The sequence below is a fragment of the Sapajus apella genome, unplaced genomic scaffold (assembly GCF_009761245.1).
Source record: "Sapajus apella isolate SASKATOON/1434 unplaced genomic scaffold, GSC_monkey_1.0 scaffold78, whole genome shotgun sequence".
In the NCBI taxonomy this organism is placed as follows: domain Eukaryota; kingdom Metazoa; phylum Chordata; class Mammalia; order Primates; family Cebidae; genus Sapajus; species Sapajus apella.
In genome coordinates, this window is record NW_022437018.1 from 2,672,172 (window position 1) to 2,699,426 (window position 27,255).

Here is a 27,255-nt window from a genome sequence, read left to right on the forward strand (position 1 = left end):
GCCTGCCACCACGCACAGCTAATAGTTTTGTACTTTTATTAAGGATGGGGTTTTACTATGTTGGCCTAGCTGCTCTCAAACTTCTGACCTTGTGATCCGCCTCGGCCTCCCAAAGTGCTGGGATTACAGGTTTGAGCTGCCATGCCTGGCCTATGTAATCTATTAATTATCCTGCAGGAAGGACATTTCTGGAATAATATGAAGTCAGGTGACTTTGTAAAACTTAAAATATATTATTGGCAAGTATGTAAATAATCAACTATCATTACCTACTAAGTGAGACTCCTTTAGTGAGAAGTCAAATGCCAGTCTTCATTTGGACAAAGGGATGAGGGGAAAATGAATTCATCATTAATCTTCAAAGAGATGAATTTCTTTCCTGTGACATAACATGGTAAGAGGGTCTCCAGAGTCCAACCATGAAGCAGTCAACAATTAACATTTTTAGGAAACAAACCTGAATAGGTCATTAATCTGACTCAATGGATTTCTTTTCATGGTCCAATTTCAACTTCAAAATCAAAACTTTAGAAAATTGTCATTTCTCATACTTTCTGATTTCGTTCCTAACAGTCACATATTTTTCTGCAATGCCAAAAAAATCTGTAGCTATTTCGGTAGGTTAAATGATAGATGATTTTTTACAATAGTAGAAACAAAAACTGAATGGAATGAAGAATGACTAATGGAACTTTGTGAAATTACCATTATAGCTGTGTTTCAAATCTGACAGCAAATATTTAAAGATAATTGAGATGAAATAAATGGTTATTCCTTCAAGTGAATATAGATCATTAATATGAGCCAGTTATTTCTGAGAGCAAGGAAATGCTGTACAAGAAATATATAAATTTCTGATAATTTTGTTAGCCTGAAAAGTAAGGAAGGTGAAAGGAGAAATGATGTTTTTGAGCTAATCAAGTTCATTGACAGAATTGTTTTTTAAAAAAGCAAAATTTGACAAACATATTTCATTAACACAAATCATGGAAAACCAAATGGAGCATATTAGCGGTTAACAGCATAAGCTTTAGGGTCAAAAGACCTGGATTACAATATCTCTGAAACTTAATTTCCTCACATAAAATAAGAATTGTAATATCTGCCTTAATAATCATAAGGGTTATTATGAAGCCTGAACAGGGTAGCTAATGGAAAGTATATATTATAACACTATTCTTGACATATGAACATGGTGATTATTTTTATTATCATTATTGTTAATATTTTTTAAACAAAAGGCAGCTGTTCCCAAGCCAATCTCACCTTTAATAACCAAATTTTCTAAATACATGGAACTAAAGACTCTTCTAAGATTTATTTACCAATATTTAACGAGCTAAACTTTGTTGTCCAACGAATTGCTTGAAATTTAATAAAAACATCATAGCAACTGAATTATTATTTTTCCTTAATAAAAAGTGTACTGTCATGCACCACATAACACTTCAGTCAATGATAAACCACATATATGTTGGTGGTTATATAGTATTACAAAACCACATTTTTATCCTATTTTTTCTATGTTTAGATAGATTCAGATACACAAATACTTACCATTGTGTTACAACTGCCTACAGTATTTAGTACGGTAATATGCTGCGCAGGTTTGTAAACTAGGAGCAACAGGCTATACCCTATAGCCTAGGTGTGTAGTAGGCTATATCATCCGGTGTAAGTATACTCTATGATGTTTGCGTAACAAAACTACCTAACCATGCATTTCTCAGTACTTATCCCCATGGTTAAGTGATACATGACTGTATATTAAGAGGATTAGCTGACTCATTTCTGGGTCCTGAGAGTTTTTGAAATCCTAAAATCATATTACAGAATTATATGTCAGCTAAAAATTTTCGAAGTCATCCAGTGAAATATATTTCTTTACTATGAGGCTATCATGAAACTGAAACACGAAGAAGTGGAGACACTCCTATCTTAGGTACCTCTTTTTATAGACTGGTAGCATATAAGGAGACAGCCAACTATGTTAGTCAAAATCATCCCTCAAGGTTCAGTTCAAACATAGTCATCTCCATGAAGCCTCATACACAGCCAAAATCAACCTCCAGAATTTCACAATGCCTTTAATTACTTACCACACATTAACTTGTTTTCAACCTTTTTATGACAAACCTCTTTCTCCTTACAGATTACTTGAGGGAAGGGGCCTGGTCTTGCTGATCTTTGATTGCTCCCATTACATCATATACATTAACTTTTCAGTACATTTGGAGGTTAGCAATAAATATAAAAAGCTGGCAGGCATTGCCGTGGTGAAACAAAACTACTGTTTAGGAAATGTGACCACTTTTGACCCCTGACATAGCAGTATTGATTAGATGAAAAGTGGTAGACACGAGAAGGGTCCAGGGCTACTCCTAGGGTTCCAACATGAGCACTTGAGACATTACAAGGAAGGAAAGGTCTAGAGAAGAGCTGGTTTGGGGCAAGATGATGAGTTCAGTTTGGTCTTGCTCTGTTTAAGATGCCCATAAGAGCTCAAGACATACTACATTTACAAGTAGGGATCATCAGCATTTTAAACATGTTCAAAGCCATGGGCACAGATGAATTCTTGTGGAAAAAATATCTTGAAGGGAAAGAGGAGAATGAAACCAGAAAAAATGAACACTTAATGAGCAAGATTACAAAGTAGCCTAACTTGTGGCCCAGAGACCTGGAAACATTCCATTTCAATTGGAAGAGGTAAAAGAAAAAGCGATGTGAAAGCTAAAACAAAACTGATTGTTACTCAATTTCCAAAAAAAAAAAAAAAATTCAAGTCAATATATTTGTTCATCTACCATTCAATCATTCTGCAAATATCTCATAAGCACTTTGTTAGAAACTGGAAATACAATGACAAAGAAGACAGAGTTTACTTAAGAAGATAATTAACATGGAAATAAGGCAGGGAGAAAGGTTTTCACAGAGGACTCCCTGGTCAACCAACTTGGTTTTTCACTACTTTTGGTAGTTTTATCTGTGAACTAATAAAAATTACAACTTAATGATACTTGCCAAAAAGGTCACTCAAATAATTCCCCAAGCTCTGTGCAAACTCTGATAGTAATGCCCTTTTTAGGTTAGTTTTCTTTTTGGCAGAAATTGCTATCAGAAGTTTTGAATCCATTCATGCATCATTATAAATTACCATGTTCATTTATACATCAGAATCTTGTAAATTTGGTCTGTTAGAATCAGTTGTCATGAACTAGACTGCCAGTGTACACACTGAGAGATGATGCTGCTGGACTTCCAAAGCTAAAGTCCCAGATCTTAGAAGCTAATGCCCTCCCCAGGATATTGCACCTTGTGAATCTCTGCCTGAGTAACCCTTCAATCTCCCTCGTTATTCATCTCGATGACACTTTTTTTTAAAGGTTAATCAAAGTGATATTAATAAGACTGAACAACAGAGGATACTGTTTGTCAAAGAGTACCAAGGAGTACTTCACTGCTAAATGATGATCTTTCTACATCTCTGTGTCCAATCCCAAATTGTCATGATGAAGATTTTTGGAAATCCTATTGAAGGACTGGCACAAGGCAGCATGAGCACATGTTTTCAAAGTGGTTTCACTGTATCTGCCAGCATGACTAATATCCAGGCCTCTAGCCAAAGCCATGCCTTACATTCTGCTGCCTGGCCTTTGAACAAAATTCCATAGTTCCTATTGGCTATGAACACAAGCCAGATATATGTATATTTTCTGAGATGGAGTCTTGCTCTATTGCCCAGGCTGGAGTGCACTGGCGCAATCTTGGCTCACTGCAACCTCCACCTCCCTGGTTCAAGCAATTCTCCTGCCTCAGGCTCCCAAATAGCTGGGATCACAGGTGCCCACCACCATGCCTGGCTAATTTTTTGTATTTTTCATAGAGACAGAGTTTCACCATGTTGGCCAGACTGGTCTCGAACTCCTGACCTCAGGTGATCTGCCTGCCTTGGCCTCCCAAAGTGGTGGAATTACAGGCGTGAGCCACTGCACCCAGCCACAAGTCACAGATTTGAACTTCCTTTTAAACCTGAGAGCAAAAGCCATCATACCATACTCTCATTTTCATCCTAACACAGACACCAAAACATCCATATTGTCTTTATCTCCAATGAACTGCAAAGGCCTAGGGTTCCCCCAGAACTTGGGTTTATAGTACACACTCCCTGAGAGATATTCCTTAAAAGAGGCATGTCCAGAAGCATCAGTGGAGACTGCTATGAAATCCTGGCATTGCTCAAAAAATACAAGTCAGATTAAAGTTCCTGGCACTGCTCTCCTTTTCTGTTCTTCAGTTCTCATATTTCCTCCCACTCCCCATATTGTTCCCTCGATTATGAAAAGAAATGCCTTCTGTCATCTCCTGTTGTTCTTTAATTCCTAACTCAAACCTATCAGCCTTGCTCCCTTGCTGCTCTCTGACTCAAATGGCAAAGCTCTACCTTCCCAACAATCATCACAGGACACTGGACCTAAAGCATCTGTACTATCACCAATTCCAAAGCCCACATTTGTAACAGGGGACATTGGTGTCCAGAGAAATTAAGTAAATTGCCTGGGAGCAGCAAACTGATTTCTGCCAGAACCCAGGTCTTCTAATTTCCAAACCAAAGATATTGCCAATTTCTCCTTTAGCTAATCTTCAACCATTTAAAAATAAAATCTCCTTCACCAGATTTACAAGTGTTCTGAAATACATATCCAAAATAATCACAACTACTCTCTACCCACATCTTTCTTTTTTTTTTTTTTTTTTAGACAGTCTCACTCTGTCACCCAGGCCGGAGTACAGTGGCTGATCACAGCTCACTGCAACCTCGACATTGCGAGCTCAACAGATCCTCCCACCTCAATCTCTCTAGTAACCGTGGAACTACAGGTGCATGCCACCATATCTGGCTAATTTTTGTATTTTTTTTGTAGAAACCAGGTTTCACTATATTGCTTAGAGTGGTCTTGAACTCCTAGGCTCAAGCAGTTCACCTGTCATGGCCTCCCAAAGTGCTGAGATTACAGGTGTGAGCCTCTGCACCCAGCCTTCTACCAACGTCTTAAGATATCTCATTTACTAAAACGAAGTTAAAAGCAAAAAGACTTAAGATTTCATCCAAGAGACTCTGATCCTTAAAAAAGGAAAAAAAAAAAAAAAGACAACAGATTATGCTATAGAATCATGTTCACAAAAGAAAAATTGAAGAACTAAGCACAGGACTGTCCTAAATGTTGAGGATCAAGGAAGGACACGTGATCGTCACACCATTCTCCTGCTTAATGTGGATATGCCAGTGCTGAGTTCTGCTAGGTACGTTATCTTGTTTAATCCTTGCAGCAATTTGTAAGAAATTTTTTACCTGAATTGTGTAGATAAACTGAAACTTGATGAAGTTATATACCTTATCTTGTTTAATCCTTATAACAATTTATAAGAATTATTTTTTATCTGAATTGTGTAGATAAACTGAAACTTGATGGAGTTATGTATCTTGTTAGTCCCAAGAAATGGCTATCAAGTGGCAGAGTTGGTGTTTGGGAAAAAGGTCAGTTTGAATCCAGGGCCCAGGCATTCAATCATCATAAAACACCTTATCTCTGGAGGAGAGAAGTATGAAATACCATCATTCATGCTAAGCAAAGAGAATTCTATCTGTAATATCTCTATTTAAGAAATTCAAATCCAAAATAATGAAAACACCTAAAACTTCCAAAATATTTTGCATTAATATCTTATGGGATTTTCATCAACTATATAGTCATAGGAACCAAGGTTCCTATGGACACCTAACCATGGGCCCATGTTAGCTGCACACTTCACGGGATTGTCTATAAATACATGTTCTTTTGAAACCCTTGCCGTCCATTTTCTCCTTTTTTCATGCTCATGTTCCTTCAGAGATAATTTTCAGCATGGTTCAAAATAAAAAGGCAAAGACCTTTGATTCAACAGGGTCTGTTCAGCATTTTTTGTTATGCTTACCAAAGCTAACTGATATTTTTTCTCTTTGATTTTATATCAATGTGTAATAGCAATTTAAAAATGACACAGAGCATACTTTGTTAGGGTTTCGCTTTTAATAACAGAATGATTTAGAAGCCTGAATGTTTTCTGCGACTTCCCCCTCCAGCCCCCAGGAACTCATGGAGACCTAACCATGGACCCACGTCAGCTACACATTCCATGTGCCTGTCTATACCCCCAACCAAGACCTTAAGAGAAGGCAAGGAGAGAGTATGTAATTATTTATGACTAGGCCGCAAAGGGCTTGAATAGACTTGCAAAGTATACATATAGTTGGACAGAACAATGTCCAGGTACTGTCCACAATTTACAGATAAGCAAAGTGACTAGTCAACTTGATTAAGCTAACATTGTTAAAGAATACAGTTAAGACTAGGAGCCTGGACTTCTACCTCTGACACCACGTGCATTCTTTCTGGAGATACCATTCCTCCCCACTGCCCTTATTGAACTCGCATCCTAAATTAAGATAGGCAATAATAAAGTATTGTTAACATTCACCACCAATGAAGCCAAACAGGGAAATACTAAAATGCATAGCCATTCGACAGAGATCTAAGATGGAGAAAGCTGGAAAAGAAAAATAAGAAGGAAAACTAAAAATCAATGAGGGGGATGGAAATGAGAAACAACCTCAGATGATGGTTGTGTCAACTGGGCTTATGAGAGTAAAGCTTTATCAAGTTAATTAATAAAAGAGGGGCAAAAATCTAAGGTATTCATTATTCAAATCTTGGCTCTTCCAACTAGAGAAATTTGAATGAATGGGAATTAGATGATATCAAAGGATTATTTTTAGATGCAAAAATGGTAATCTTTGTTGTATTTTAAGTCCTATCAGAGATACGTGGGAAAGATTAGTGAAACAAGAGTGGAAATGAATTGATCATTAAGTTGGGTGATGGGTAATCAGTGTTTCATTACATTATGCTCTCTTTAAAAAAATCTAGGCTGTTAATTATCAGAGATAATCACGTGAAGAGCTTGGTAACACACATAAAGGGGAAACAGGAACGTCTACCTACATAATCTGTGGGAGGACTCACTTGTTTTCCCCAGATGATGGATTCAGCATTACTAATGCAATAGTAAAAACAAAGACAGAATCTAAGAAACTTCTACCTATTACACATTGGGCCCCTGAGTTGAGTATTTCCCATTCCTGACTCAAAGCTGACCTTTTCAAAAATTATGACATGGTCTATATTTAGAAACTAATTTAAGATGAATCTAATGTTACTTTCCCTTTATCTTTATATCAAGTAAAATAATGAATTTCGAAGCTACATACACACACACACGTGTGTCTGTGTATGTATTTTGGCATTTCTAAATATGACACTGACTTAACTAGATCATTGATATAATTAAACCAGAGATTTCTTTTGATAATCATGAGAATCATCAAAGAAAAATAATAAAGGGCCACTAATCTCAAAAAGCAGTATAATAGAAAGAGTAACAGAATACATGAAGAATTAGGCCACCCAGGTAATGGTGCCAGAAAAACCTCTTACTAATGCAAGTCACTCAACACTGGAGTAAGTTTCATCATTTGTACTATGACTGGATTCTATTACACATTACGCAAGATTCTTTTGGTTCTAACATCCTAGAGGCTGAAATCTGTTTCTCTTCATGTCTACACCTGTTCAGGAACCCAGTGCTCACCAGAGATTATGACACCTCCAATTTTAGGAAGGCTACGGGTCTCAGCAAGTCTGACTGATGGAACAGCAAAGAGAAGTTTATTTCTGGCTTTTCTCATCGGATGTGAACAAAGCCATGCAAACAGGCAGGGAATCTCGGAGATATGTCCCAGTCACGTGGAAGGCACTATCCTCAGGGAAAAGTTGAGCAATGTGATCAGTTCTTTGGCAGGGATTATTAAGGGGTTCTAGGGACATCAACAAGGGACACTAAACCTCTGGGTGAGGGTGGGAGGCAGGAGGCAAAGATGCTGGTAAATCAGCCAAGCACAGCTCTCTAAGGGTGGGGTAAGTGTCCCCGCCTGGTGTTCCCATTGTCTCCGTGATCAAGTATCTATACATCTGCCATACTGATGTAAAATTAGCTGTGGGCATTGTTGTAGCACAGCCTGTGGCTTAATTTGTGACTCTCTTATCTCCAGCTTCCAGCTTTAGCATACTCGAGTTGTATTTGCTGGGACAGTCATGACAACATAGGATGGCATGGAAAATGTTGGCATGATGGGCACATTGAGAACATTCCATCTAAAGCAGCTATAAATTTTAAAGTAGTATATTGAAAAACTGGCTTTTCAGATACTAAAAATGGAGGGGATTGGACAAGTTATAACTAACAGAAAGTACAGAAAGATGATGTAAAATGAGATGGCAAAGTGAAGAAAAAAAAAGCAAAGAGGAAACCAGTGGGACAGGAAAGGGGTGCTTGAGTAGTCAGGGCATACTCAGGAAAACTTCACTCAGAAAGAATGGAACATGTTTCATAGGCAGATGCTTTAGTTGTGCCAACTGACAAGAAATTGACCCAAACACGAAGCAGTATTTCCGAATAGGAATTCCCTGGAAGTTATATAAATATGTGCGATGGGAAAAATGATTAGCAATTTCTTAATTAAATCTAATAAAAAGAACAGTGAATAAAAAGTTGTTTATTAGATTTTATTTTTTTGAGACAACAAGTTTCGCTCTTGTTGCCCAGGCTGGAGTGCAATGGTGCAATCTCGGCTCACCACAACCTCCATGTCTCAGGTTCAAGCAATTCTCCTGCCTCGGCCTCCTGAGTAGCTGGGACTGTGCCACCATGCCCAGTTAATTTTTTGTATTTTTAGTAGAGATGGGGTTTCTCCATGTTGGTCAGGCTGGTCTTGAACTCCTCAGGTGATCCACCAGCTGTGGCTTCTCAAAGTGCTGGGATTACAGGCAGAAGCCACCGTTCCCAGCTGCTAATTAGTTTTAAATAAAATATTAAGCCTCAATTAAAATCTATGGTTATTTATGGCTGGGTGCAGTGTCTCATGCTTGTAATTCCAGAACTCTGGGAGGCTGAGGTGGGTGGATCATTTGAGGTCGGGAGTTCAAAGCCAGCCTGGCCAACATGGTGAAACCCCATCTCTACTGAAGCTGCAAAAAATTAGCCAGGTGTGGTGTGCGCACCTGTAGTCCCAGCTCCTTGGGAGGCTGAGGCAGGAGAATCACTTGAACCCAGGAGGCGCAGGTTGCAGTGAATCGAGATAGTGCCACTGCACTCCAGCCTGGGTGGCAAGTAAAACTGTGTGTCAACAACAATAACAGGCTGAGTGCAGTGGCTCACACCTGTAATCCTAGCACTTTGGGAGGCTGAAGTAGGCGGATCACCTGAGGTCAGAAGTTTGAGACCAGCTGGGCCAACATGGTGAAACCTCATGTCTACTAAAAATACAAAAATTAGGCCGGGCACAGTGGCTGACGGCTGTAATCCCAGAACTTTGGGAGGCCAAGGTGGGTGGATCACGATGTCAGGAGTTCAAGACCAGCCTGGCCAAGATGGTGAAACCCTGTCTCTACTAAAAATACAAAACTTAGCTGGCATGGTGGCAGACACCTGTAGCTACTCAGGAGGCTGAGGCAGAGAACTGCTTGAACCCAGGAGGCTGTGATTGCGGAGAACCAAGATGAGATTGCGCCACTGCATTCCAGTCAGGGCCATAGAGTGAGACTGTCTCAAAAAAACAACAAAAACAAAGCAAAAAAAAAAAAAATTAGCCTGGTATGGTGGTGGGTGCCTGTAATCCCAGCTACTTGGGAGGCTGAGGGCAGGAGAATTGGTTGAAGTTGTAGAAGTTGCAGTGAGCTGAGACGTGTCATTGCACTCCAGCCTGGGTGACAGAGGGAGATTCTGTCTCAAAACAACAACAGCAAAACCTATGGTTATTTGTAACAAAATTATGGTCACATTTTATAAGCATGTTTGAGTTTCAGACTTTCTGATTCCATTCTCCAATCCCTCTGCAGTCAATACTTTACTCTTAGAACATTCCAAGCCATGGAATCTTAAGCTAAGAAATAAGAGTTTAACAATATATATTAAAATAAACTAAATTAATAACTGAACTGCTTATTGATATATTCAGGAAAACAGTAAGAAATGTGTCCCTCCAATTTTCTGTAGTATACACAGTAATACATTTTAAAAGATTCTTTCAAACCAGACTTTAATTCTTTAAAGTTATAGGTTAGATTTTCGTCTGTTTTATTTAAAAAAAATACACAAAAAACATTTTTTATGAAAATTCCTGGCTATTTATGCACAATGCTGAATTTTAAAGTTGAGGACCCATATGTAATCCTTCCCAAGTTTAATAACACAAATATATTATTTGTTCTAAAAGTTAGAGCTATAAGCAGTTGAAGGAAGAAAGAAACTTAAAATGAGCCTAATTTGAGAGGGGAAAATAGCTAAACCAAATAGTAAGAACTCTATACTGTCCATTTTGTTTTTGCAAATATCTATATTTTATTAATCCTGAAAGACTCAGAATATCTAATGTTTAGCACAACACCTGGAATTGTCCCATACTTTGCATTGAAAGAAGAGAAACAAGGAGAGGTATGAAGGAAATAAATTATTCGAAGAAGAAAAGTAAGATATTTAGAAGGAGTCTTCACCAGAAAATCAACAGTTACTCAGGTAACTGTTTTGGTCCCAGTCTTCATTAAGCAAATACTAAACCAAAGAAGTTTAGTATTTACCTAATGCCCTGAAAGAATAAGCCAAATGAGACAGAAAAGACATGAATAATAGTTGAGCAGGACAGATGGGCAGGGCCATTAATAAATTAAGCAGCGATTCTTAAATTTTAGTGCACCTGAGAATCACACAGTGATGGTGGCAGGGCAGAGGAAGGAGTACTTGGTAAAATGCATCTCTCTGGGTCCTAGCAAAGAATATCTGACTTGGAAAGTATACTTGGCAAACCCCAAGAGTCCCTGGAAACTCGACTTAAGATCTGCATTTTTAATATTAATAAATTCTCCAGATAATTCTGATGCTGTTTGCTCATGGATTACACTTTTGAAAACACTGGACTTCTCATCCAAATTTCCTCCTATAGGTTGAGAACAAACACCTATGAATAGAATCCAGGTTAAGTGTTTTTTCTACTATACCAAAAGAAAGTAACATATGGGGGAAAAAAAAGGTGTAAAGCGGGTAGAGGAGTAGAAACAAATACTAAAAAATATTTAATTAAATGAGATACATGCCATCTGGATTTTCTTTGTATGTCAGCTAATTAAAATGTTCGCCAAAAGTAGCTCAACTTGAGAAAAATCCCTTAGGCAAAGTTTTGTTTTGCTTCAAAGTCTAAATGCTTGGACAAGTTTCCACATGCCCTGGAAGAATGGGAAGGTGAACAGGAAAGGGCAGTCAGCTGAAGAGCTCCTAAAACATATGTTGAGAAATATTTTTTAAAATGTTTTGTAATAGTTTTATTGAGATATTATTCACATACTATACAACTCACCCATTTAAAGTATAAATTTCAATAGTTTTAGTGTATTTACAGAGTTGTGCAACCATCACAATTAATTTTAGAATATTTTATCACTCCCGAAGGAAACCCCACACCCATTAGTAATCATGCCCTGTTCTCCCTTTTCTCCCAGCCCTTTCTCCCAATCATGAATCTGCTTTCTGCTTCTACAGATTTGCCTATTCTGGGCATATCATATAAATCAAATCATAAATCATACAATATATTGGCCTCTTGTGTTTCACTTCTTTCACTTTGTTTAATGTTTTCAATGTTCATCCACCTGATAGCAAATATCAGTACTTCATTCCTTTCTTTGCCAAAAAATGTATTTCTCAATCAAATGTTTAGAAAAGATGAATCTTGATAAAAGCTGTCATTTATTCACACATTAGACAACTATACCATATGTTACTGGAAGCTGTTAAATTGTTTAGATCAAATAATTCATGTTATTTGCTATGATTTGTCATTACCAAACATTGTTTTGAAAATTTTGCTCATTTCCATGAATAGATTCCAGCCAGAAATGGACATGGTATCCTATTTTTATACAGATAAAATACATTTAACATTTTTTCTAGGCAAAGTTATAGCACTTTTAGTACAAGTGGTTACTTTGGAAGCAAATGACAATTTCCACAATGAACATAGTCCATTGTCTCAAGAAATATATAATCCAAAAAGGTCAACAACATAAGCATGAATAATAGCACTTCAAACCAAAATACACACGTGCAGTTACACTGTGCCAAGATACCCACGAGGATCAATAGCTTCTCCAATGCACAGTGAGTTTAATCATTGATATTCCAAAATATCAACCCTGAAAGTACAGGGACATTTTCTTGTTCATTGATATATTCCAAGTGCCCAGGAGCCAAGGCTAATGCACTAGATACAGATTAGCCTTTACGCTGTTAGTTATTATGACATGTTATGTATTACATTTTATGTTACTGTGAATAGTTTGTTTTAAAAATAAGTTTATTTACTTATTTTAGAAGCATTAAAAGCAGAAAATATATAGAAAAATTAAAACCATCTGTGATCATATAACTCAAAGAAAAGCCACAGTTAATATTTAGCACATTTCCTTCTAGATTTTTTTCTTTAAACATAAACAGGCTTATTAATTGGTATTACTATCCATAGTTCAAATTCATCTTTCACCATGACTATGCTGCTTTTCAATATAATTAATGTATATACAATAGAAAGCTCTATTTAAATATTTATAGATATTTTTACAGTCATATTTGCATAATCTTCTCTAAAATATATATGTACCCTGGGTCCAAAAAACCACGTGCATGCAAATGAAGAACCAGCCTTTTAAAAATAATATAATCCTATCTCCATTAATGAACATCGTAAGAACAAACCTTCTTCATAGGAAAAAAATAAAGCAAAGCCCTCCTAGAATCTGAAGCTATGCTTCTATGTGCTGAATAGGACAAAAACATTTTCTTGCCCACATTTATTCATCAGGGAACAGGGCATAGTAAACTAAGGTGACCTTCATAAAATTTGTTTTGGTGAGGTCAGCCTCTCCTTTCTCCAAAATTCCCCACCTAGTGCCCACTCCCCACTTAACCCCTGAAATAATCTACTGCCTTCTACTGCTCTCCCTCCCTGAAATCAGAGCACATATGTAGGATGAGCCCAAGCTGGAGGCAGCAGCCTGGACTACTTCCTAGTCACAGTTCCATCACCTTAGATGAACCATTTTATTATTCAAAGCACGAATGTCTCAGCTATAAAAGTGAAAGCTCTTCACCAGTGGTTCTCAGAGTCGTATCTAGATCAACATCATCTAAAAACTTCTTGGCACATTCTCAGGGTCTTTCCCAGTCCTACTGAACCAGAAACTCTGGGATGAGTCCCAGAACATTTATTTTAACATGCACCATGCTTCTGATGCATAATAGCTTGAGGACCACTGCTCTGCGCTTCCTCAGACCTCCTGTACCTCCTTAACCCTCACTAAAAACTGTTGTCCTGCCTTCCAACTTCCCTATGGAAAATCAGGCAAAGAAGACCTGTGTAGACTCAGAACATCATAACCAACCAGCCATCATCATTTACAGCTACACATCTTGTCTTTATCCATGACCTTTCTAAAGCTAGTCCCTCCACCTGTGTGCTCACTCCCATCTTCTCTCCTGCTCAAGCACATTGCTTCACCAATTCTCCCTGGTCTCTTATTCATCAATGCTTTTCTTCCACTGGATTTTATTTAGCATACAACCTTGCTGCTATTTATTCTATCTTCAAATAAAATTCCTTGACTCCCACTTCCCTGGCTATCACCATTTCTTAAAAATAGAGGCAGGACTCTCGTATAATCAAAGGTAGAGATTCTAAGTGTTCACGTTAATCAATATTGATAATTGTCTAAACTCATATAAACACCACCCACAACAAAATAGAGAGCATCTCCATCACTCAAAGTTCTTCCCTGTCCCTTTCCAATAAATTCTGCTTCACACACTCAGGCCACCACTGATCTGATTTATAGAACTAAGATTAACTTTGCCTCTTCTACAACGTAATCTAAATGGAATCATATAGTATTATTCTTTTGTGTCTGGCTTTTTTGTTCAGTATAATGCATTTGATGTTCATCCATGATGTTACATGATGGTATCAATTATTCATTTCAATTTTTAATTGTTGATTAGTATTCCATTATATGAATATAGCACACTGTGTTTATCCCTTCACCTACTGGTGGATATTTGAACTGGTTCTCATTTTTTAATATTATGACTAAGGTTGCAATCAAGAATTTTATGTTAGTCTTTTTATAGAATGACTTATGTTTGATGAAGAAACATATAAGTGAGGGATCGACCTGGGTGAGTTATTGTCTTGCATAAATCTGTTCTTAAATTGCAGACTTGGCAAAATGCAGAAGAACCTCTTTCTTAAACTAGACAGCTTAATCAAAAACTCTGCCTCTGTGAATGCAAATCCTAACATTTTCAAAGCATTTGAGAGAAATGTTGACTCATTCCTTTACCCACAAATACTTTACCAATCATTCTTTCCATTCCTTTCCATCCACATCCTACCAACACTTTGTGCCTACTGTGTTGAGAACTAGATGTGAATAAGAATTGCTCCAGCCTTCAAGGAACTTTGACAGAGTTGGGGAACTTAGGCATGAAACACAGTGCAGTAAAATGTCCTAAGTGTAAAATAAAACTGTGTCCAAGGTAAAATGCTTCCCAGGAAAAGACTGATCAAATGATTGAGACATAGTACAGTGTAGGGCTTAAGAGTGCTGATCTAGGAGCCAGACTGCCTAAGGTCACATCTCAGTTTTACTCCTTGAAACCTCCGAGTCCTTGGGCAGGTAGTTTCATCTCCCTGTACCTGTCTCCTCACATACAAAATATGGATATAAGTGTGCCTACCTCACAGTATTTTTGCATGGCTTAATATCTGTAAAGCACTTTCAACGGTGCCTGGCAATATATATGGTCATGAACTGTATAGCGATGTCTCAGTAAATGACAAACCTCATATACAATCGTGGTCCCATAAGATTATAATGGAACTGAAGATTTTCTATTGCACTAATACCTACCATTGTGTTACTATTTTCTTACACTATTCAGTACAGTAATATGCTATTAGGTTTGTAGCCCAGGGGTAACAAACCACACACCATATAACCTAGATGTGTAGTAGGCTATACCATCTAGCTTTGTGCAAGGACACTCTGTGATGTTCACAAACAAAATCACTTAACAATGCACTTCTTAGACTCTATTCCAATCATTAAGCAACGTGTGATGACTGCATTAGATATCATAATCATCATCATAATCCCACCATCCTCAGTTCTCCTGGCAGTATGAAGGGAGTCAAAATGTTTTGATCTCTTTAAAAGGAGACAATGATTGTCCTGAGACATAAAAGTAAATAAAATAGCATGAGAATAGACACTTTCAGAAACGGTACTGTGTGTTTGGGGGGAAAATAATAAGAAAAGCTAACTGAATTGTAAGTTTAAAAGATAAGGGCACTGGGAAAGGCAGGACACATTGTCATGCTAAAGTGCTAAGATTTAGGTCTTGGTATACAAGGGCTAGGAATATCACTAGACAAATGGGAGTTGCTGACTGTAAGCAGGAAGTGTCAAGATCAGATGTAACTGTGGGATGTTCACTTACTAAATGTAGAGAAGAAATTGCACATGGGGAACAGCACGAGTGGAGATGGAGAGATCAGTTAGAAAACACTCAAGTTAGAAACAGTAAAAGCTCTATGGGAGGAGGCAGCCACATGAAAAGGAGGAGGAGGAGAAGAATGAGGACAAGGGAAGGGAAGGAAGACTAATCAACAGAATTTGGTTCCTGACTCATTCATTGGACAGGGATGACCCTTAGGGTTTAAATGACTAGCCAATTTGGTAGTAGGGGATTGGGATTTTTAGGTAAAGAGAATAAAGCTAAATTTTAGAGTATATTGAATTTGAGATTGTGCTAGCAGTGTCAAGTCGAGTGTTCTAGGGAGAAATTGCATGCTCCTGCATCTCTCTATATATATTCATTTTTTGGATTGGCTTTACAGAGATGTAAGAACTATCATCACACATAAATGTAGGTAAGCCACAGAATTGGATAAAATCACACAGAGAGTATACCGTAAGAATGAAAGAGATTCTCAAATACCATCTTTGGGAATACTAACATTTTAAAGCTGTCAGAGGAGGAGGATAGTGGACAATGGTTGACTGCCCAACATCCATTCCATCTTACTACAAATGATCAGAACATATCAATCATGATAAAATCATTTTTTCTGCTAGCGACTAGGAGAGATATGGACCCAGTCAAGGCCAAAGATAAGTATGGTGGGAGACTTCTGGGGAATTTTTCCTTGTTTATAGAAATAGAAAGAACCAGACATTTAACGAAATTGCTGAACTAATGTATCAACCAGATCCAAAGCCTGTCCTGCTTCAGGACTTTCAGTTTTATGAGAGAATAACTATCTTTAAGGTATGAGCCTATTTCAGTCAAGGTTTCTATTACTTGAAGTGGAAAATATCCTGAAAAAGATGTATGTGCACCAGAGATGGAAGAAAATCATTAGACTGGAAATGGAAAGAGTGCTTTATTGAAATCAAGAGAATAAACTTCAATATGGAAAGATGAGCATAAGAGATATATTATCTGACCTATGAATGCACTGCATGTGTGTCTGTGTGCGTATATAAAAACATTCTTTATGCTAATATATAATTCTATATGCCTCAGTTTAGGCACTCTTGCGCTGTCTCTTTTGATCATTGTGTTAAAATATTCATGATTAAGAATAAAGAAACTAAATACTTGCCTGTTCTCTCTCCACAGTACAACCTGATGCTTGGCACACAGTTTACAGTAAATATTTGTAGAATGAATGCAAACTGGTTCCAATAAGGTAAGGTGTTTTATTTTAACCTTATTTAAAAAAAATTGAGTGATCAGTTTTATTTTTCATTAGTTACTATAAAAGATGCTCTCTCAGTTACATTCAAGAAGTATACACTTTAAAATTTGGGAATGTTCTATGTTTCTGAGAATATGATTTGATTTTTTAAAGTATTACTACATAAATTTAATACTACAAATGACATAGCACAGGTTTGAGAGTATAGATACAGATGTAAATATATACATCCTTATAGATAGAGCATAATACAAATTATTTGTTTCACCATTCTAAAGCATTACTACAGAATAGGATGAATTCTGCAGGGATTAGCAAAGAGTTTACAACCCTAGACAACTAGCTTTACAAGGAACCAAGAAATCTCACAATATCTTTTCCACCAAAGATCAGATTAATAGCAGAGGGCAAGATAAAACATGTCATCACTCATCCCTCATTTCTTTGTAAAAGAGAGAAACTATCTTCTATAAGAAATGTTCACAAAGCAGCAAAAAGTTCAGGTCAACAGCAAAGGACAATTACTTTGTAGTGTAGAATTATGGGACAATTTTAAGTGTTTCTAAAGTTTTATAAGCCAATACTAACATTTCAAGGTCAATATAATCTAAAACTATACTAAGATCCCTGAGGTTAAGGCTCATGCTATAAGTTTAGAATGCGACTACTCAAAATGTGGTCCATGGACCAACAGCATTGGCATTACATGGTAAGATATTGAAAAGCAGATTCTTGGGCTACATCTAGACTTACCAAATCAGAATTTGCATGCTGATGAGAGCCATCAGAGCTTAGTAGACACATTACAGTTTGAGAAGCACACGTCTAGAGTATCCTCTATTTGACCTCTGGCTTGAGTTCTCATTGAAATAATACAGAACCCATCATTCATAAAAGCTAGTCTCAGAATTTGAGTGCAATGCTGAATTGCTCACTGTGCACATGGGAGCTCCAGCAAAAAGCCAGTAGCCTGACTCAGGACAAAATAATGTTAGGACAACTGCCTTTATGAAATATGAAAAATACTGAAAATAACTTCTAATACTTAGACATTTCTATGATCTTACTGCACATTCCAGCATATAGGGTAGACGGAAGAGAAGAGAAAATAAATTTGCAATTTTATAATCATAACATTAAGCAGGGCAAAGAGAGTTAAAAGACATCAGCCCTCAAGCACAGAGGCAGCAGTTAGTTGAGATTTTTTTTAATAAGACTCCTCAAGGCTTGTCTTTAATAATTAACTTGTCTTTGCAAATCCCTATTCAGAAAGGCATTTAATAAGCGTTCTTATAGTTGATATAATCTAAATTAAGAACAGATTACTGGTGTGTGCATTTTCCATTTTTCTTTTTTTTTCCCCCCTCTTTTTTCTAATGTTAAGAATGGTAAGACTGCCTGCTTCTAATTTATATAGCTAGGGTCAACATAGTGTCTGGCATATGAAGGAGCTCAATATGGAATGAGTAAATGCAAATAAAAATAAATTTTCATTTCTCCTGGTGGGTAATGTATGATTTGGATATGAATACCACCAAGGTTCAACATGGAACTCTACTTGCTGCATTCCCAGTTGCCCATCGAACTCAAGAGTTTCCTGAATTATTAAATACCAAGCAGCACTTACCAATTCAAATATTGAGACATAATAGAAATTTCCTTACACTTTCCTATGTATTAAAACCAACCTACTCATAACAGATTCTGTAGTATTCATGATGACAGAATTGTGAATGAGGCCCTTTCCTGTGTATTAAGCAATTAGGTTTCTTCCAAACAACTGAAGATAATCTCAAAACAAACTACGAGTAAAACAAGCCAGGCAAAATGGAATGTAATCTTCTTCCTATTTCTTTATCATTTTTTTCTTCATAAATAGAAATCTACATAACATTCCATCTCTGGGGGAATTTAATCTGATCACTTTTTTCTAAAACGACTTCAAGAAGAAAATCTTCCATACAAACATTAACTTTTCTTTTCATTCTTATGGCACGATTTATTCAACTTTAATTACTTTAAAGGCAACAGTACCTTCTGTCCAAGATAAGAGACATGTTCAAATCTCATTTGGTACAGAATCTCACTCTAACTTTGTGAGACCAAAAAAAAAAGATCATCCTAATTTACATAGGAGAATGCCACAAGACATGGTAAGGGTGAACTGCTTGGCTGGGAGGTAGGTCAGAGGCAGATGGAAGAATAGAACCTGGGTCTCCTATTTTCTACCTATTGTACTACATCTTTGTATCTTTATTATTTACCAAAATTATATACACTACCATTAATGTTCAATTCTCTCTGAAAAGGACTTCTTACAGAAATTTATTTTTTTTTTAATAAAATATCTGCTTTAAAAAAACAAAAACAGGCTGGGTGTGGTGACTCACGCCAGTAATCCCAGCACTTTGGGAGGCTGAAGTGGGAGGGTCACTCGAGCCCAGGAGTTTGACACCAGGCTGGGTAACATGGTGAGATGCTGTCGCTATAAAAAATAAAAATTAAAAAAACCAGGTGTGGTGGCTCACGCCTGTGGTCCCCAGCTACTCAGGAGACTGAGGCAGGAGAATTGCTTGAGCCCAGGAGGTTGAGGCTGCAGTGAATACTGCAGCCTAGGTGATAGAGCAAGATCCTATCTTAAGAAAAAAAATGGCCCAAGTAAGTTGTAATAAATATGTGCCTAGTATCAATCTTCTTGATAGCATAGTCAGAAAGAATAATTATGGTTGTTCTGGTACCTACTTAATTACATCTAAAAACGCTTAACCCCAAAGCCAACCATAGAAAACACACAAAGTGAAGTCCCTGGAGGTCACGTATTTACATTTTGTACTTCAGAGTTTGTGAGATAAGTAAGCATAAAAATGTACAAAGCAAAATGCTGGAAGGAAATTCAACATATACATGATTGATTTATTTAGCTTTTGTTTTTATTTCATTTTGGCACATTTCCTGTACATAGCTTTCGAGGCTCTTATAAGGAACAAAGAGGAGGGTACTTTGCTTGGTATTCCTTAGAGAAGTATTTACCTACTAAAAATGTTCATTTGATTGATACTGTAGCCATCTACTTTAAAACTAATGCTCAGGTCCCCTTCGCAGTTTTAAAAAGCTGCTCAGATAATTTCGATGCACAAAGTTTGAAAAGTACTGTCCTAAATGATAATACTGAGATTTAGATGCACCATACAAAGCCCAGTGCACTTAAAAACAAAATATGGTTGCTATAAATCATGCACAAAACTTCATTTTACCCCTGTAACTCAGAGAACAAAATTTTCAGCATCTCTTAGGAAAAGAAAATATTTTTAGAGCTTTTATCTGCAGTTGTGTTTACCTATCGTTGGAACATCCATTATCACCGCCAGACTCCTGACAATCCACCCACAATGTCTATCTCCAAATTGCCTCTCATCCTCTTTTCTCATACAAGTATCTGTAAGCCTTTCTTCCCATTTCGACCTCGTTGTCCCCAGACCTTTTTCACCTTTCTCTATCTTTGAATCACTGGGTATATTCAACCTTCCATGATCAGAACAACTGTTCTTCACATCCTCTTGATCTTTTATAGCTCAAAGCTAATTTCATAAGAAAACAAAACAAAACAAAAACCCTCCAATTTACAGAGCACTGTTTCTTTCCGATATACAGTTTTGTAAATATGTTGACTCTGGGTATATTGACGAGAATACCACGAAACTTCAATTTTGAAGTTAGCTTATTTTTATCTTTTGATTTAATGACTTCTTTTTTTGAGACAGGATCTCACTCTGTCACGCAGGCTGGAGAACAGCACAATCGCAGCTCACCGCAGCCTTGGACTCCTGGGCTGAAACAGTCCTCCTGTCTCAGCTTCCTGAGTAGCTGGGACCACAAGTGTGCATCACCATACCTGGCTAATTATTTCTTATTTTTTTGTAGAGATACAGTCTTACTGTGTTGCCCAGGCTGGTCTCAAACTCCTGACTTCAAGTGATCCTCCCGCCTTGGCCTCCCAAAGTGCTGGGATGACGGATATAATAATATTATAGCCAAGAATATATTTTTAATGCACATATCAATTCAATCAACATTCTATCCCATTTCATTGTCTTTAACTGACTTGACTGATTTTGCCAGGTAGGCTGCCATTCAAATAATTACTACTGCATGTCATTAAAATATAAAATTGTAAGGTGGGCATCAAGCATGTTTGTAAATCAATATACCTAGGGATAAAGATTTATAAGTATACTTCACACGAATTCAATGAAAATGATTGATTTCAATGAATCTATGCTTGTCATATCAAGCAATTAATTAAAAGTCCAGTCACATTATCTTCTTACGGTATCTTAATCACAGTTTTGTAACATGGCAGTTCTTTTAACCAATGTTCATTTATTTGTTGCTACAGTCTAAGTACCCATTATATTGTCCTCCAGGATGTTGCAGGGGAGAAAAGACAGATTAAGACACATTCCCACCCTCAGAGGTTCTAGTAGCCTCGATATGTCCCTAAAAATTAATTAGAATCCTGGCTACTTGAGAAAAATGCATGTTTTTCCTCAAAAGGATCATGAATAATGCCATACAAATCACTTCTAAAAAGTAATGGGAATCTTATTTATAATACATCATGCAAAAATAAAATTAGGTAGCTCATTCAGCTGTATGTAGGCACCTGTGGGTAGCAATTACTAGTTTTCTATAAAGTATGATTTATAGTGCTCATTATACATATATTTTTATAAATCATCAATAAACGAAAAGAAAACTAAAGCTCAACGTTTAAAAAAAAACTATACACAATAGGTGAAAAATTATGAAACATCATAATCAAGAGGTCAAATGAATATCTTTAGAACACCAATTTGATTTTACCTTTCCAGATTAAAACATAAGAGATGTGGAGATAACATGCCACATTCATAAAGGCTACTTAAAACACAGTGTTTCCCTAACACGTGTGCATCTTCCCATTCCACGCTGAGCTACTCAGTCTACACAGCAAGGCCTACAGAGGAGCCGGACACAGATAACAGCAGAATGCCACATTACTGAGGGGCTAGTTCAGAAATAACAAAAAGGAAGGCTTGGCCACATTTGATGAAATGTTTTAAGCCCATGTTAATGTTTTATGGTAAAAATTTGAAACACACACCTAATAGAGTGTTGGATAAATTTACCACTTTGTGCCTATTAATGAGCTTCACTGAATATCAACACTAGAACAATCTGCTTTGTCCATACTGTTCCCAATCCCTACCCCGAATCCCCACATCCTACATCTACTGAACTATTTTAAAGAACTGTTTAAATATTTCCCTTTCATATCTTTCAGAAGCACTTAGGTTGACTGCACATCATCTGTTATAGTACAGACAACTATGGTACTTATCAAAAGCCAGAGAGCTTGACTAAATTACCTAAAGCTCCTGCTGCATCAATTGTCGAGCAGAAAATGCTACCACCTTGGCTTGGTCGATGTCAGGTCTTAATAACATCTTAGTTGTTGCATGATTGGAGCAGTTCTAAGAAGAACAATCCTTGCCCTAAATCATGCCTTCCCATGCCCATTCCCCAAATCTGTCTTACTAACTAAATTTTCATTATAAGAAGTTATTCATCTGGGTTTTGTAAACTGAACTCTGGGAAGGAGTAACACTTTAAGCAACTGTCAATCATGCATGCCAAACCTCACATTTAGGTTTTATGGGAAACAGCTAGTTAAGTATGATGAAGAAAAAAGAGTTTCAATCTGTGGAAGGTAATAGGAATCTATCTGAAACAGGAAATGTGAGGATACCAGATACCTTGTGCAGAAAGGGAGGTGTGTGAAAAAGGGCTACAAAGGCTAGTCAGTTGCTTAACCTGCTCTAGGCTCTATCCCAACAGTAAGTACGACCCTCTAAGATAACAATTGAAAATACAGTGACATTTTCAGACAACAAATCCACCCTAGAATGATGATTCTCAAAGTGTTTTAAGAGAATCACCAGCACAGAAGCACTGGGATAATGTTTTAAATTATCCTGGTTTCTGGGCCCTGTCTCATCCTTACTTCAATCTGAATCCCCATGGGTGTGATCCAAGAATCCACATTTTATTACAAGTACTTCAGGTGATTCCTACAGTGCAAAAGTGTAAGAACCAGTGCACTAGAGGGTATTAACATTTTTCTGGGGAAGGCCCAGAAATCACACCTTGAAATCTGTCCCATACGCACATAATATTCTTCTCAATTAAATATTTGATTGTGATAATTATCTCATTATTAAGCAAATATTACCATGTGCAAAGTGCTATCTACTTTGAGATATGCAAGCAAACCATATAAATATTCTGCCTTCCAAGTCCTTAGAGTCTCCACTTAATTAATCATGTTATCAGAATCAATCATTAAAAGGTAGGAAAAAAACACCATCAAGAAGCAAAGAAGCTGCTATACTCAAAGGTATTCTTTACCAACAGGTAAATTCTCTGAAAGCCCAAATCAATACATTCCTGACAGCTTTTGACTTTAAGATAACCCAAAGGGGAACGGGGCAGAGAGGACAGTGGGCTGAGCACAGGCAGGAGCTGAGAGGAAGAGGACAGAATGAAGACATCAGTGCTGAACACTCATTCTGATTTGAATCCTAGTAGATAGCACACCACATTACAGGGAACTCACTTTCTTAAGGAGGGTGTATTTTTCTTTCCAAATGACAAACCGCAGTGTTGACAAAGTAATCGTATTTCTTCAAGTAATGAACAGCACCTAGAAAATGAAAACTTGGCCAGGTGCTGTGGCTTATGCCTGTAATCTCAGCACTTTGGGAGGCCAAGGCAGGCAGATCTCTTGAGGCCAGAAGTTTGAGTCTAGCCTGGCCGTCATGGAGAAACCCTCTTTCTACTAAAAATACAAAAATCAGCCTGGTGTGGTGGTGCACACCTGTAATGCCAGCACTGGAAGGCTGAGGCATGAGAATTGCTTGAACCTGGGAGGCAGAGATTGTAGAGCTGAGATTGTGCCACTGCACTCTGGCCTGGGCCACAACACTGAGACTCTACAAAAGACATAAACACTTGTCCTTTAAAAGAAGACACAGTTTGAGATCAGCCTGGGCAACATAGCGAGACCCCAACTGTACAAAATAAAATTGAAAAATAGCCAGGCTTAGTGGTGCAAACCTTAGTCTAGCTACTGGGGAGACTGAGGCAGGAGCATCACTTCAGCCCAGGAGTTTGAGGTTGCAGTGAGCTATGGGATGAGACTGTGTCCATTGTGGGGGAAAAACAGGATATATTTTAACATCTTCCCAAATGCCTATAGGATATCCCAAATTTAAGCAAAGTAAGAGAAAATACTTTGACAACAACTTCTGACCACCTAGAAAAGTTTTAGCTAAAGTGACAAGCTGTCTGAGGCCTCAAGAATGAACTGATGGTAGCCTAGGTACTAGAACTACAGGGACAGTTCATGTAGTTACAGCCCCTGGAGAAACTCTTGGACCACAAGATGCAAACACTCACTCTTCCCTCACAGTAACATATCACACTCACAAACAGATGCCAATAACAAGCCCCTGGGTTGAAAATGGGTTCCAACAAAACAGAGTGTATGTGGAAGGTAATGGGTGGCTCCAGAGCTGGACACACCTGAGTCATATTCTAGATCTTCCATGTTCTAACAGCGTGGCCTTGGCCCTCAGGACAGTAGTGGCAAGAGCTACATAACCATTGCCAAAATTCAATGAAATATCTATGTGAAACATTTGGCAGAATACCTGACATTAAAGAAAGCTCTTACCAGCATGGTGGCACATGTCTGTAGTCTCAGCAACTTGGGAGACTGAGGGAGGAAACCTGCTTGAGGCCAAGAGTTTCAAACTGCAGTATGGGATGATTGTGCTTGTGAATAGCCTGCACTCCGGCCTGGGCAACATAGAGAGACCAAGTAGAAAGTGGGAGGGAGGGAGTGAGGGAAGGCAGGCAAAGAAAGGAAGGGAGAGAAAGAAAGGAAGGAAGGGAGAGAAGAGGAGAGAGAAAGAGTAAGAGAGAGAGAAGGAGAGAAAGAAAGAGGAAGGGAGGAAAGGAGGGGGGAAAGAGAAAAGGAACGAAAGAAAGGGAACAAAAGAGGGAAAGAAAAAGAAAAAGAAAGAAAAAAGAAAAAAGCAAGCAAGTACACTCTGGTTCAGTTACTTATGCATACTTAACTCTGCAGTCTTATGTATCAACCTTATATATATTTATATTAATATATATATATTTGAAATTTAACATCCATTTATACTCTTTTGCATAAACAATCAGCAAATAGGTTGAATGGACTTCTGTTGACATGCTGCTCTTAAAACTTTTTAAATTTGGTGTTTATCATTAGAGGACTTTGGCATACAAAGAGTAGTTCTGTAGATCAAGTAACTGTTTTTAGCCAAAGAAATCTAAACACTGAAAAAGCGCAACTGATAAATTTAATTCTCTGCCAGAATTTGCAAAGAAGTTTTTAATGAAGGGAACAACCATTAGTTACAATTAATAATGAAACAGGAGTGATGACTTTTATTGATCATTTCCTAAGTCCCAGAACTGTGCAAGCACTTTATGTGGATTGTCTCACTAAATCCTCATAATAGCCCCATAAGGCCAATGTCTACTACTATTATCATTTTACAGATCCAGAAACTGAGACTTCTCAGAAAGTTAAGTGAATTTTCTAAGGTCACATGAGCAGGAGGAGCAAACACTGTCCACCCAATGTGAACCTGGAGCTTGTGCTGTTGATCACCAAGCTACAGTGCCTGGAATCCAGGACTGAAGATCAGTGTCTCTTCACTCCTAATCCACTCTTCCTTCCACAGACCACAGAGCCGGGGATAGGTATTACCAACATAATTCAGTTTATTAGAAACCAGAGGCAATAATCCTAAGAGCTCATATTCTTCTTTTGAAATTCTCCACTTTAACAGAATTTGGTCTTTACAAGCTGTTCCCCAGGTGTCCAGAGCCCAAGAAAAATTCCCAGATGAAACGTTTGTCCAAGGGCAAGACATTGCTTGGATAGTACCTACTGAGCTCTTCATCTCAGTTTAGGTGTGACAGTGAGACATGTATGTGCTATTTTTCCCAAGTAATGTGATACCTTGATTTCTCTTTAATAAGCATTTCTAGAAAGCCCAAAAGGAATTATTCTAACAGTGAGAATTTCAAGCCCTATGACTAGAAGTCATTCAAATTAGAAAGGGAAAGAGAGAAAGAGAAAGAAAGAGAGGACATATTTGAGCCAGTAAGGGAAATTTGAATGTAAACTAGGAATTAAAGGGTATGAAGGGATCATTTTAACTTTTCTATGCGTGATAATACTATTGTAGTTATCTAAAAAAAAAAAAAATCCCTTTTTTAGCCATGTATATGAAGCATTTAAAAGAAAATCACATGTCTAACATTTGTTTTATAATATTTCAACACTCTCCACCCCCGAAGACAGGATAGCAACATGACAAAGTGATGATAGTTGTTGAATCTTGCAAGATAGGATTAATTAAATAGTTTTCTCCATTTTTGTGTGTTATTTTTATCGTAAAAAGTTTTCTTTAAATAGAGATAATCTAGAATTCTAAACATATAAAACTATTATACATAGTGTTAATCAACATGAATTATAAAATATGACCTTTAAACATTATGGCATAAAAGATATATATATATTTTTGAAAGAGTTGACATTTTACTTGCAGACTAAAAAAATTCACTCATATCATTTGCCTAACATTTTATATTAAACATGAATCTCTTATTTCATCTATCAAGATATATTTCATCTTTAATATTTTAGTTCTTGAAGACTAATTTTTGCTCAAAGTAAGCATTAGCTATTCTTCTGGAAATTATAAGAGACCATACTTTTCATCAGGGGAAGAACCAGAAGTTCTTCCTGATCAAGATTCCGAGTTCAATCTTACATCTAGTGGCATTTCCAAAGCTATGACATCTTCAGTTCCTTATGTTACAAAATCCTTCTGGCAGAGGAGGATCCAGAGGTACAGTGAACATCCCAAGCCCTCATTTCCTCCCGCTCCAACTCTTTCAGAACATTCCAGTTTCTTTTGGACTACTACATTTCTAGTATCTATATTAGAAAACTCTGAAATGAGTTAGAAATATCTAGTATCTATATTAGAAAACTCTAAAATGAGTTAAAAAATTTTTGAAAGTCTCTCTTTTTTGATTTTACCAAACCTCAAATCTGTATTTTCCAAGCACAATTAAAACATATTGCAATCTCAAGCAGATCAAACAACCTACTGTGGTTTACACAGTAAAATGGC

At 37.3% G+C, this 27,255-nt stretch overlaps 1 protein-coding gene across 3 annotated transcripts in view; it reads right to left on the bottom strand.

Annotated features, from left to right (window-relative positions):
• Positions 1 to 27,255, bottom strand: part of ANK3 (ankyrin 3) — a 677,335-nt gene that overhangs the window by 435,168 nt on the left and 214,912 nt on the right. The window lies entirely within an intron of this gene.